A 12,302-nucleotide genomic window follows, 5' to 3' on the forward strand; every position below is an offset into this window, starting at 1 on the left:
AACACCCTTTATTCAAATATACAGATAAGACAAAATCACATAGTTAAAATCTCATAGCACATCTCAAGCACAAAAGTGTAACTCTTAAGCTGATCTCACATGAGTAGAGAAAAAAAGGGAAAAGCAAAAATCGGATGAAACATCGAATCAAACATCGGCTTATGCAAATTAAGCTGCGCCCTCATTTTGGCCGCGAATAGACGCTGTGCGCACGCGCACAGCGTCTATTCTGTGATATTGGTGAGGACTCCCAACTGCCCCCCCCCCCCCCCCGCAGCGGGACACTGCCGACCGCGGGAGGGACGCGGGCACGTTCCCAAATATCGGGACGTTCTCGCATTTAGCGTGACTGTTGGGAGATATGATCTAGCACACCAATACTGGAACAACTCCAGGCACATTGGTCACCTGGTCACACAGGGGGAGGGGCTAAGCCATAAGCCATGTGCTGAATGTTCCCCCAATCAGATTCCCCTTCCTGTGATGTCACCAGTCTCTGGGTAGATTTCCTATGGTAATGTCTCCCAGCTCCTGACTCCCCCACATATAGTTACACACCCATCCCATACATATAATGCAGCATGGAGGGGCTCAGTGATGGTGGTGGTGTAGGTGTGTAAGTGTCTGATGGGGTCACACAGAGAATAAAAGGACATCTGTCCTGCCTCATAATCCAGGTATATCCTCACTCTGTCACAGGGGATATTACCAGGTACCCGGATCTCTGTACTGTCATGTGTCACTGAGTACAGACTGTTATACCTACACAGACACCAGGACTTGTTATTATTGCCAATGACTGACTGCAGCTCTCTCCTGTCTATACTGGGATAACACATCCCCACCCTCCATACCACTGACTTACTGACATCCACCTCCCAGTAATGTCGCCCTGAGGAGAATCCCCTGGTGCTGATTACCTGACAATACTCAAATCTCTCTGGTGTTACTGGGCGATTCTGGCTTCTACGTGACCATGATGCAGATTTCCTGTCACCTGATATCTGTATATAATCACCAGCTGTGGCTACATCCAGTAATAGGTCTGTAGGTTCCGGCACATAGATCCCTGTATTTATCCCTGTTATTATATCAGATAATGTGTGTAATGTCCGGGAGATGAGCCCCACACCCAGACCTCCTGCACCACGGACCTGGTTATCATGTCTCTCTGTGACCTCAGTGTCACACAAGTCCCCTGTGTCCGGTTCCTGTAAGACAGTCACTGGGTCAGACATGTTACACAGCTCCTCAATGTGACGCATCTTCCCGGACAGCTCGTCCTTCTTTATTTCCAGCTGCTGGATCAGATCAGAGACTGAGAGTGAAACGCGCTGTTCCTGCCTGGAGATCTCACTCAGGACTCTCTTCTCCAGGTCTTCCAGCTGTCTCCTGATGTCTCTAAACAGGGCAGTGACTGTCTCTGTGACACCCGCTGCTTTTCTCTGATCTTCTCTCCTGCGCTTCTGCAGTCTCTGCACTCTATTCTCAGTCTCCACTCTCTTCCTGGTCAGTTTCTGCAGAACATCTCTCAGCTTCTCCTTCTTCTTCTCTGAGGCCTCATCCAATGACTCCACCTGATGTCCTCTGTGCTCCCCGATCAGGCAGCAGGACACACAGATACAGGCAGCGTCCTCAGTGCAGTAATACTCCAGGACCTTCTTATGGACGGAGCATTTCCTGTTCCCCAGGGCAGTGGTGGGGTCACATAAGACGTGTTCTGCTGACTTGCTGTGTACTCGCAGGTGATTATCACACAGATGAGCCTCACACAGCAGACAGGACTTAGCAGCAGGTACAGGAGCATGAATACAGTAAGTGCAGCAGATCCCAGTCTCCTCCTGATCTGGCCGAGCAGACAGGAACCTCCCCACTATGTTACACAGAGGAATGTTCCGTATCAGTGCAGGACGCTCCTGACACACTGCTCTGCACTCAGGACAGCTATAAACTCCAGCCCCCTCCTGTGTATCCAGCACATGATCAATACAGACCCGGCAGAAGTTGTGGCCACATCTCAGGGTTACAGGATCTGTATAAATGCTCAGGCAGATGGAACAGTCCAGCTCCTGTCTCAGATCAGCAGACGCCATCGCTGGCAGCAGAAGAGGGAAATGAAAGTGAAAGTCTCTGACACTCAGAAACCAGTGAGGTCACATTCTGCACACAGGGCGAGGCTGAGCTGTCACTCATATACCAGTGGGGTCACATTCTGTACACAGGGCGAGGCTGAGCTGTCACTCAGATTATAGCTACAGGCTCAGTTACACTTATACCAAGTTTACACCAGAATCCCGGGTAGGACCCAGGAAATTGAACACAGGAAATTGCCAGGGCGTGCCCTGCCTCAGACCCCATTTACACTGCAATTAAATCTGGATTATTCCTGGGTAATGCCCTTTTACACTGAAAAGGGATCCGCCCTGCCTTTCCTTGCTACTGTCATTAAAAATGGCGTTTTTGGGCTGTTTGAGATGAGATCACAAGAAAGGGAACAGGGAGGGGGTGGGGTCTGCTTCCAACATTGCTGCAAAGTTGGCAGACTGTTGCTGTAGTGTGGGATACAGCAGGGCATACCTCCCAACTTTCCTTGCGCCGGACCCGGGACACAGCTGATGCGCGCCGAAATTTTCGGGGGGGGGGGGAGGGGGGGTCATGCCCCCATTTTGCCGCTATGGGGGCATGACCCAGAGGCTCTGTTTATTTCCCGCTGCTTAGCAGCCGACAGCGGGGACTCCCAACAGCCCCCCCTCACCGCGGGACACTGCCGACCGCGAGAGGGACAGCGGGACAGGCCCGGAAAATCGGGACTGTCCCGCTGTAATCGGGACTGTTGGGAGGTATGCAGCAGGGTTGCCTACCCTCCCAGAATGGCCGGGAGTCTCCCGAACATTGTGTCCCCCTCCCAGCCCCCCGGAAGGGTGGGCAACCCTCCCGGATTCCGACTTACATTGGCACGCCCACGTCTGCAAGCCACCCCCGCTTACCTACGAGGGACCCCACTGAGACCCACAGACCTTGCATCCAAATCTGTCTGGTAACAAATAGGGCCATGCGCAGCACAAAGAATAAACATCACCGTTTGCATTATTATCCGCATAGCGAGCGCTTCTGAATTAGCCCCACTGACTGGACCCCAGTAACATAGGCCCTTATTCTGATTGATGCGGACTTTACCGCGTACTTACGGATCGCGTCTTTATGACGTCTGCGCATGCGTGGAGAACGCTACGCGCATGTGCCACGCCTTGACTCGGTACCAGTTCGGCCAAATCCCGTCCAAAACTGTTCACCGCTATCAGTCGGGAAATAGGGGCGTATTATGGGCGTAATGCGGAATGACACATGGGCGTAGTTTCAAAGTGGGCAAAACGGGGCGGAAACATGGGCGGACACGGGGGAGTACACTTATGTTGGGGGGCGTACATTCGGAAACCACTCCGAATGCACGCGATGAAAAAAGGGCAGAAATGTGCGGTGTCCACAAGTGTACTATTGCTTTGCGGACACCACTCGTTCATGCGGTAGGCGAACGTACGCCTAATGACTACAACCATTAACACCTGAACCCAATAGAATCTACTCCTTTACTCATTACTCACTAATAGGACGCTTGTCAGTGCTTTAATTGAAACCATTGCTGCTTCAAGGAACCCGTACTAAACACCCACATATGCTGTACTTGTCAGACACTTTCAAACTGCTAACAATGGACATGACAGAATATTAATACTAGCAATACACATGTGTATTTGACATGTACTCATGAAACCACACATTTTGGGTAAAGTAAACACATTTATTTATATTCATGTCACAGTCAAGTTTATGAGGATAGGTAATTGAATAAGTGGGTCATGTGATGTATTGCAGAAGACTACTTCATAGTGGGTTGTTTGGCGGAAATCCTCCGCTTACGTGCGGTAGCACCGCTTGGCTCCCGTTCGGATGCGGTATTCCCGAGCATACTCTGTAATACTCTGTAATACCGTGCCGAATCGGAGTGTTTCTCCCGCACACGCATGATTTGTATGTCGTCCGTAAACACGCCCTGTTCTTAAAGAGTGAGTCCGTCCGAATGCGGAGGACACGTGGGCGTTTCTACGGACGATGGCCGCATGCGGAAAAACACCGTGGCGTGCGGACCGCTCCGTAAGAATGCGGGAATTTCCGCACAGATCAGAATAAGGGCCATAGTTCTGCAACTCTGACAGACGTTCCTATTGTGTTATAGAACTGCTGTATGGAGACAGGGGAACTGTGACCAGGGCCGCCATCAGGGGGGTGCTATGGGGACAACTGTCCTGGGCCCGGCTGCTCTGACAGTTACCAGACAGACGTTCCTGTTGTGTTATAGAACTGCTGTATGGAGACAGGGGAACTGTGACCAGGGCTGTCATCAGGGGGTGCTATGGGGACAACTGTCCAGGCCCGGCTGCTCTGACAGTTACTAGACAGACGTTCCTGTTGTGTTATAGAACTGCTGTGTATGGAGAAAGGGGCACGGTGACCAGATCCGCCATCAGGGGGGAGCTATGGGGACAACTGTCCTGGGCTCGGCTGCTCTGACAGTTACTAGACAGACGTTCCTGTTGTGTTATAGAACTGCTGTGTATGGAGAAAGGGGCACGGTGACCAGATCCGCCATCAGGGGGGAGCTATGGGGACAACTGTCCTGGGCTCGGCTGCTCTGACAGTTACTAGACAGACGTTCCTGTTGTGTTATAGAACTGCTGTGTATGGAGAAAGGGGCACGGTGACCAGATCCGCCATCAGGGGGGAGCTATGGGGACAACTGTCCCGGGCCCGGCTGCTCTGACAGTTACCAGACAGACGTTCCTGTTGTGTTATAGAACTGCTGTATGGGGACAGGGGAACTGTGACCAGGGCCGCCTTCAGGGGGGTGCTATGGGGACAACTGTCCTGGGCCCCGCTGCTCTGACAGTTACTAGACAGACGTTCCTGTTGTGTTATAGAACTGCTGTATGGAGACAGGGAACTGTGACCAGGGCTGTCATCAGGGGGGTGCTATGGGGACAACTGTCCCAGGCCCGGCTGCTCTGACAGTTACTAGACAGACATTCCTGTTGTGTTATAGAACTGCTGTATGGAGACAGGGAACAGTGACCAGGGCTGTCATCAGGGGGTGCTATGGGGACAACTGTCCCGGGCCCGGCTGCTCTGACAGTTACTAGACAGACGTTTATGTTGTGTTATAGAACTGCTGTATGGAGACAGGAGAACTGTGACCAGGGCCGTCATCAGGGGGGTGCTATGGGGACAACTGTCCTGGGCCCTGTTAATCTGACAGTTACTAGACAGACGTTCCTGTTGTGTTATAGAACTGCTGTATGGAGACAGGGGAAATGTGACCAGGCCACCATCAGGGGGGTGCTATGGGGACAACTGTCCCGGGCCCTGTTGCTCTGACAGTTACTAGACAGACGTTCCTATTGTGTTATAGAACTGCTGTATGGAGACAGGGGAACTGTGACCAGGCCGCCATCAGGGGGGTGCTATGGGGACAACTGTCCCAGGCCCAACCGCTCTGACAGTTACTAGACAGACATTCCTGTTGTGTTATAGAACTGCTGTATGGAGACAGGGGAACTGTGACCAGGGCTGTCATCAGGGGGGTGCTATGGGGACAACTGTCCCAGGCCCGGCTGCTCTGACAGTTACTAGACAGACGTTCCTGTTGTGTTATAGAAATGCTGTGTATGGAGACAGGAGAACTGTGACCAGGGCCGCCATCAGGGGGTGCTATGGGGACAACTGTCCCGGGCCCTGTTGCTCTGACAGTTACTAGACAGACGTTCCTGTTGTGTTATATAAATGCTGTGTATGGAGACAGGGGAACTGTGACCAGGGCTGTCATCAGGGGGTGCTATGGGGACAACTGTCCCGGGCCCGGCCTCTCTGACAGTTACTAGACAGACGTTCCTGTTGTGTTATCGAACTGCTGTATGGAGACAGGGGAACTGTGACCAGGGCCGTCATCAGGGGGGTGCTATGGGGACAACTGTCCCAGGCCCGGCTGCTCTGACAGTTACTAGACAGACGTTCCTGTTGTGTTATCGAACTGCTGTATGGAGACAGGGGAACTGTGACCAGGGCCGTCATCAGGGGGTAGCTATGGGGACAACTGTCCCAGGCCCGGCTGCTCTGACAGTTACTAGACAGACGTTCCTGTTGTGTTATAGAACTGCTGTATGGAGACAGGGAACTGTGACCAGGGCCGCCATCAGGGGGGTGCTATGGGGACAACTGTCCTGGGCCCTGTTGCTCTGACAGTTACTAGACAGACGTTCCTGTTGTGTTATAGAACTGCTGTATGGAGACAGGGGAACTGTGACCAGGGCCGCCATCAGGGGGGAGCTATGAGGACAACTGTCCCGGGTCCGGCTGTGATGACAGTTACCAGACAGACGTTTATGTTGTGTTATAGAACTGCTGTATGGAGACAGGGGAACTGTGACCAGGGCCGCCATCAGGGGGGTGCTATGGGGACAACTGTCCCGGGCCCGGGCGCTCTGACAGTTACTAGACAGACGTTCCTGTTGTGTTATAGAACTGCTGTATGGAGACAGGGAACTGTGACCAGGGCCGCCATCAGGGGGGTGCTATGGGGACAACTGTCCTGGGCCCTGTTGCTCTGACAGTTACTAGACAGACGTTCCTGTTGTGTTATAGAACTGCTGTATGGAGACAGGGGAACTGTGACCAGGGCCGTCATAAGGGGGGTGCTATGGGGACAACTGTCCCGGGCCCGGCTGCTCTGACAGTTACTAGACAGACGTTTATGTTGTGTTATAGAACTGCTGTATGGAGACAGGAGAACTGTGACCAGGGCCGTCATCAGGGGGGTGCTATGGGGACAACTGTCCTGGGCCCTGTTAATCTGACAGTTACTAGACAGACGTTCCTGTTGTGTTATAGAACTGCTGTATGGAGACAGGGGAAATGTGACCAGGGCCACCATCAGGGGGGTGCTATGGGGACAACTGTCCCGGGCCCTGTTGCTCTGACAGTTACTAGACAGACGTTCCTGTTGTGTTATAGAACTGCTGTATGGAGACAGGGGAACTGTGACCAGGGCCGCCATCAGGGGGGTGCTATGGGGACAACTGTCCCAGGCCCAACCGCTCTGACAGTTACTAGACAGACATTCCTGTTGTGTTATAGAACTGCTGTATGGAGACAGGGGAACTGTGACCAGGGCTGTCATCAGGGGGGTGCTATGGGGACAACTGTCCCAGGCCCGGCTGCTCTGACAGTTACTAGACAGACGTTCCTGTTGTGTTATAGAAATGCTGTGTATGGAGACAGGAGAACTTTGACCAGGGCCGCCATCAGGGGGGTGCTATGGGGACAACTGTCCCGGGCCCTGTTGCTCTGACAATTACTAGACAGACGTTTATGTTGTGTTATAGAAATGCTGTATGGAGACAGGGGAACTGTGACCAGGGCCGCCATCAGGGGGGTGCTATGGGGAACACTGTCCCGGGCCCGGCTGCTCTGACAGTTACTAGACAGAGGTTTATGTTGTGTTATAGAACTGCTGTATGGAGACAGGGGAACTGTGACCAGGGCCGTCATCAGGGGGGTGCTATGGGGACAACTGTCCCGGGCCCTGTTGCTCTGACAGTTACTAGACAGACGTTCCTGTTGTGTTATAGAACTGCTGTATGGAGACAGGAGAACTGTGACCAGGGCCGCCTTCAGGGGGGTGCTATGGGGACAACTGTCCTGGGCCCGGCTGCTCTGACAGTTACTAGACAGACATTCCTGTTGTGTTATAGAACTGCTGTATGGAGACAGGAGAACTGTGACCGGGGCCGCCATCAGGGGGGTGCTATGGGGACAACTGTCCCGGGCCCGGCTGCTCTGACAATTACTAGAAAGACTTTATGTTTATGTTGTGTTATAGAACTGCTGTATGGAGACAGGGGAACTGTGACACCTAGATGCTGACTTTCTGGAGCCAGGAGGGGGCAGCCTGGTTTGTCCATCAAGAGGCAGTGCAGAGGGCAGCATATTGGAAGTGAGGGGTGGCATAGAAGTTGGTACAGGTACATGTGGCCTGATTCATGCTAGGCTGCATATACTCCCCCCCCCCACTCGCTAGCATGTGGTTGCCTGGACGAATAACCATTCGAAACAATTATTTTGTTCCGTTCGTGGATAAAAGATTGCCACAATTGCGTCTCTACCCCTATTTGTTATTACTGGTGCAGAGGGGGGCATGGAGATAATGATGCTGGGTCAGTGAGCAGCTGGGTGCAAGGGGCGAATTTAGGGGTCAGGCCGCCCCTAGGCACAACATTTTTGGCCGCCCCTTAGATACCCCGCGCCAGCTAGAGTCCCTTAGACACACTGCACCATTACACATTGTGCTATACACCATAATGCCCATTACACATTGTGCCCTACACCGTAAAGCCCATTAAGCATTGTGCCACACATCGTAATGCCCATTACATGTTGTGTCAAATACGATAAATCCCATTACATATTATATATTATACCACATAAGTGCGATTGGATTAAGGCTCTGAGGGTCCCGGGGTACTAAAAACAAGGGGGCACAGGTTAGGTTTAGGCTGGGGGGTAGGTTTAAGCACATAGAAGGGCGGTTTAGATATATATATACCACACGTTTGGCCGGCACTCCTTGGCCACAACACGTTACTTGCCCGGTGCCTTCCACACAATCCCCGTCAGGACGGCGGGTACTTAGTATGCATGAGGTGATGGCGGCACTCACGGACGAATAAATACAAACAACCAGACTGTCTGTATGTCCAACGTTTCAGTGCTGTGCGCACTTTTACACTGTTCTTGATAAAAGTGCGCACAGCACTGAAACGTTGGACATACAGACAGTCTGGTTGTTTGTATTTATTCATCCGAGAGTGTCGCCATCACTGTATATATATATATATATATATATATATATATATATATATATACATACATATATATATATATATATAGAGGATGGACATGTATAAATATATACACACTAGGTGATTCATCGCGCCCTCCGGGCGCTCTTCACACCGTCGTGAGGGGCTACGCCCCATTAGAAGTAGAAATATATGTGAGTGTGAGATCTAGTGTAATTGAGATAGAGATCGCAGAGAGAGATAGAAAGGGATCGCAGAGAGAGAGAGAGAGAGGGATCGCAGAGAGAGAGAGGGATCGCAGAGAGAGAGAGGGGTCGCAGAGAGAGATAGATCGCAGAGAGAGAGAATCCCTTTCGTGGGCACCCCTCCCCCCACCCGAGACCCCCCCTTCCGAAATTTGCGGGCACCCTTCCCCCCACCTGCACCCCTCCCCCACACCCCCCCAATTCACGGGCACCCCTCCCCCTACCCGTGACCCCCCCTCCTGAAATTCGCAGACCCCCCCAATTCACGGGCACCCCTCCCCCACCCCCCCTTCCGAAATTTGCGGGCACCCCTCCCCCCACCCGTGACCCCCCCCCCCAATTTGCGGGCACCCCTCCCCCCACCGCGACACCCCCCCTCAATTCGCGGACACCCCTCCTGAAATTTGTGGGCACCCCTCCCCCCACCCGTGACACACACAACCCCCCGATTCGCGGGCACCCCTCCCCCCACCCGTGACCCCCCCTCCCGAAATTAGCGGGCACCCCTCCCCCCACCCGCGCCCCCCCCCTCCTGAAATCCGCGGGCACCCCTCCCCCCACCCGCGACAACCCCTCCCGAAAATCGCGGGCACTCCTCCCGAAAATCGCGGGCACCCCACCCGCGACCCCCCCCTCCCAAAATTTGCGGGCACCCCTCCCCCCACCCGCGCCCCCCCCCTCCTGAAATCCGCGGGCACCCCTCCCCCCACCCGCGACAACCCCTCCCGAAAATCGCGGGCACTCCTCCCGAAAATCGCGGGCACCCCACCCGCGACCCCCCCCTCCCAAAAATCGCGGGCACCCCCCCATGTGGGGGGTGCCATGACAGCTTCAGCAGGGGCTCTACGCTGAGTACTGAAGTACTCACTGTGGATGTCTGGCCAGGGAGGAAGGAGCTGGCAGGAGGAGAGAGTACAGATGAGCCACTGCAGCCTGGTTGCCAAAGTGCACGCTGTCCTCCTGTGTACGGAGCTCCTGGGTCACAGTCAGTGTGCTCGGGTGGAAGGGGTGGTGTTCAGCCGTGGGGCGGGGTTTGGGTGGTATTTGGCCAGACATGGGGAGTGGTGGGAGAGTAAGGGGCAGGAGCTTTGTGTAGGACATAGGGGGTGACATTCTATGGACTGCGATTTCCGTTTTTTGGCGTTATTTAGACCACAAAATGGCGATATCGCATTTTTCCTTAAAATCGCCAATTTAATGTGATGCGTTAAGGGAGTGAAATCGCATATTATGTGCGTTAAGGTATGCGGACCAAAAGCGCGAGATTAATTCGCACTTTTATCGCATCCAGATGTTTTCCAATACAAAAGTATACAAATCGCTTATTTAATGCAATGCGCATTCGCAATTCGCACTTTTTAGGTGTCTAATTATCGCACTTATTTCAGACCTGGTTCTGTTTGGCGAATTTGCACAGAACTCATTTTGGTCAAGTGCACACATGGTTAATTTCAACACAGGTGCCCTCATTTTCACTCACAAACACCCCTACATAAACCCCAACATCAGTAAGGACACCTGTGAGGGTTTAAATCATGTAGATTTTGATGACTATTTTGAAGTTGCTTATCTGTAAAGTGTCCCATTTGGAGGAGCTAAGCAGGAGGGAGGAAGCTGCGCAACAGATCTTGGTAGCCACCCCACTACTGGGTACCCCACGTATGTATGGTGCTCGCCTGTACCTGGACTACCTGTCGGATCAACAGGTTGTGGGGATGGTTACGCTGAACCCCATTACCCTGTTGGAGTTATATGAGCAGGTGAGAGATGATTTTTAGCATTTTGTGGGAGACAACTATGCAGTGTCTGGGCAGGCGAAATTAATGTGTGCCCTCTACTATTTGTCCACAGCCTCCACTCAGTTTGTGACCTCATGGGCCTTGGTGGTATCACAGGCCACTTTGTCTAAGCATTTAACTCAACTGTTACTTGCTATAAAGAAGTTGTTGCGGACATACATCAGCAGCCGTAAGTTTTCTGCTAAGCACATGTGCCCTGTACTCCAAAATGTACCAGTGTTGGAAGTGTACTCATAAACAAATTATTGACCAATACCATCTGTTTCCACCCACATTTAACCTAACACCAGTCCCCAACGGATGCACATGGTGGTGCTGACCTATCCCTTGCTGCTATGTAGCTTCTAAGTACTTTTGATACATGTATGAATGAAGTTTGCAGTCAAACATGGCTCACTGCTGTTGTGGAACTACATGTGCCAGCATGGCCAGACACACTACAACCATTACAGTCCAAACCATGAGTGTCAGAGCCTGCTGGAATATGTAGATCCACAACCTTTGCCAGCCAAGGAGTTATACCACACTACTTTAGTGCAATCCCATTGTCATATACCATTACAACATGTTAGAATTCACACATTAATTTATATTGAGAAAAAGACACAAACACAATGGTATGCGGTTAGCAATTTTTACTTTTTTTTTTGTGAAGCATTCTGCATTTTGACATGTGGTAAATAACAACTGTGGGGCCATGTAAAAAGATGATTGGCATTTGACTAACTGAACAAACATATGTAGGAGCTACCTTCTCCCAGCATCAGGCAGCCCTACACCACTTCTAGACCCTGCACTAAGCCCACCACGGGTCCTCACACTCCGACGGGGTGGGGAAGTGGGGGAGCCACTTATTGGGGTGCTGGATACACTGCTGAGGGTTGATGCAGTGCCACCTCCCACATTGCCTTCCTGCTGCTGTATTTGTGCCTGCATAGCTAGTAAGGCATTGGTCTGCGCTGTGCATGTTTGGGTTAGTGCTGTGATACTTTGCGCCAGGCTTCCAATATGCCTATTCTGCTCACGTATTGCAGCAGTTAGTTCTGCAAAACGGGTGTCAATGCTGTTGGCAATGCGCACATGAGTGCCTACACCTACCCGTACACTACGTGCAATTTTGCGTAACTGAAGGAAGGTGTCACGCATGTACCCCTGTATATTACCTATTTGGAGGCTTTGGGAGGCCATGAATTCTAACTGTTTGTCCTTGAAATTAACCAAGGAGTTAGCTACTTGGGAAGCAGTAGCTGCTGTATGGGGTGGGTGGGTGGTTGGGGGTGGGTTGGGAGACACCCCGCTTGGGGGAAGATCACTCTGTGACGAGGTCTGCATTTCTTCCTCTGCCGCAA

The 12,302-nt window shown here is 52.2% G+C and overlaps 1 pseudogene; it reads right to left on the minus strand.

The window, feature by feature from the left end:
- Positions 1-273: 273 nt before the first annotated feature.
- Positions 274-2,094, minus strand: LOC146058262 (E3 ubiquitin/ISG15 ligase TRIM25-like; annotated as a pseudogene).
- Positions 2,095-12,302: the final 10,208 nt, after the last annotated feature.

This window comes from Crinia signifera, chromosome 2, assembly GCF_055691185.1.
Source record: "Crinia signifera chromosome 2, ASM5569118v1, whole genome shotgun sequence".
NCBI classification, from domain to species: domain Eukaryota; kingdom Metazoa; phylum Chordata; class Amphibia; order Anura; family Myobatrachidae; genus Crinia; species Crinia signifera.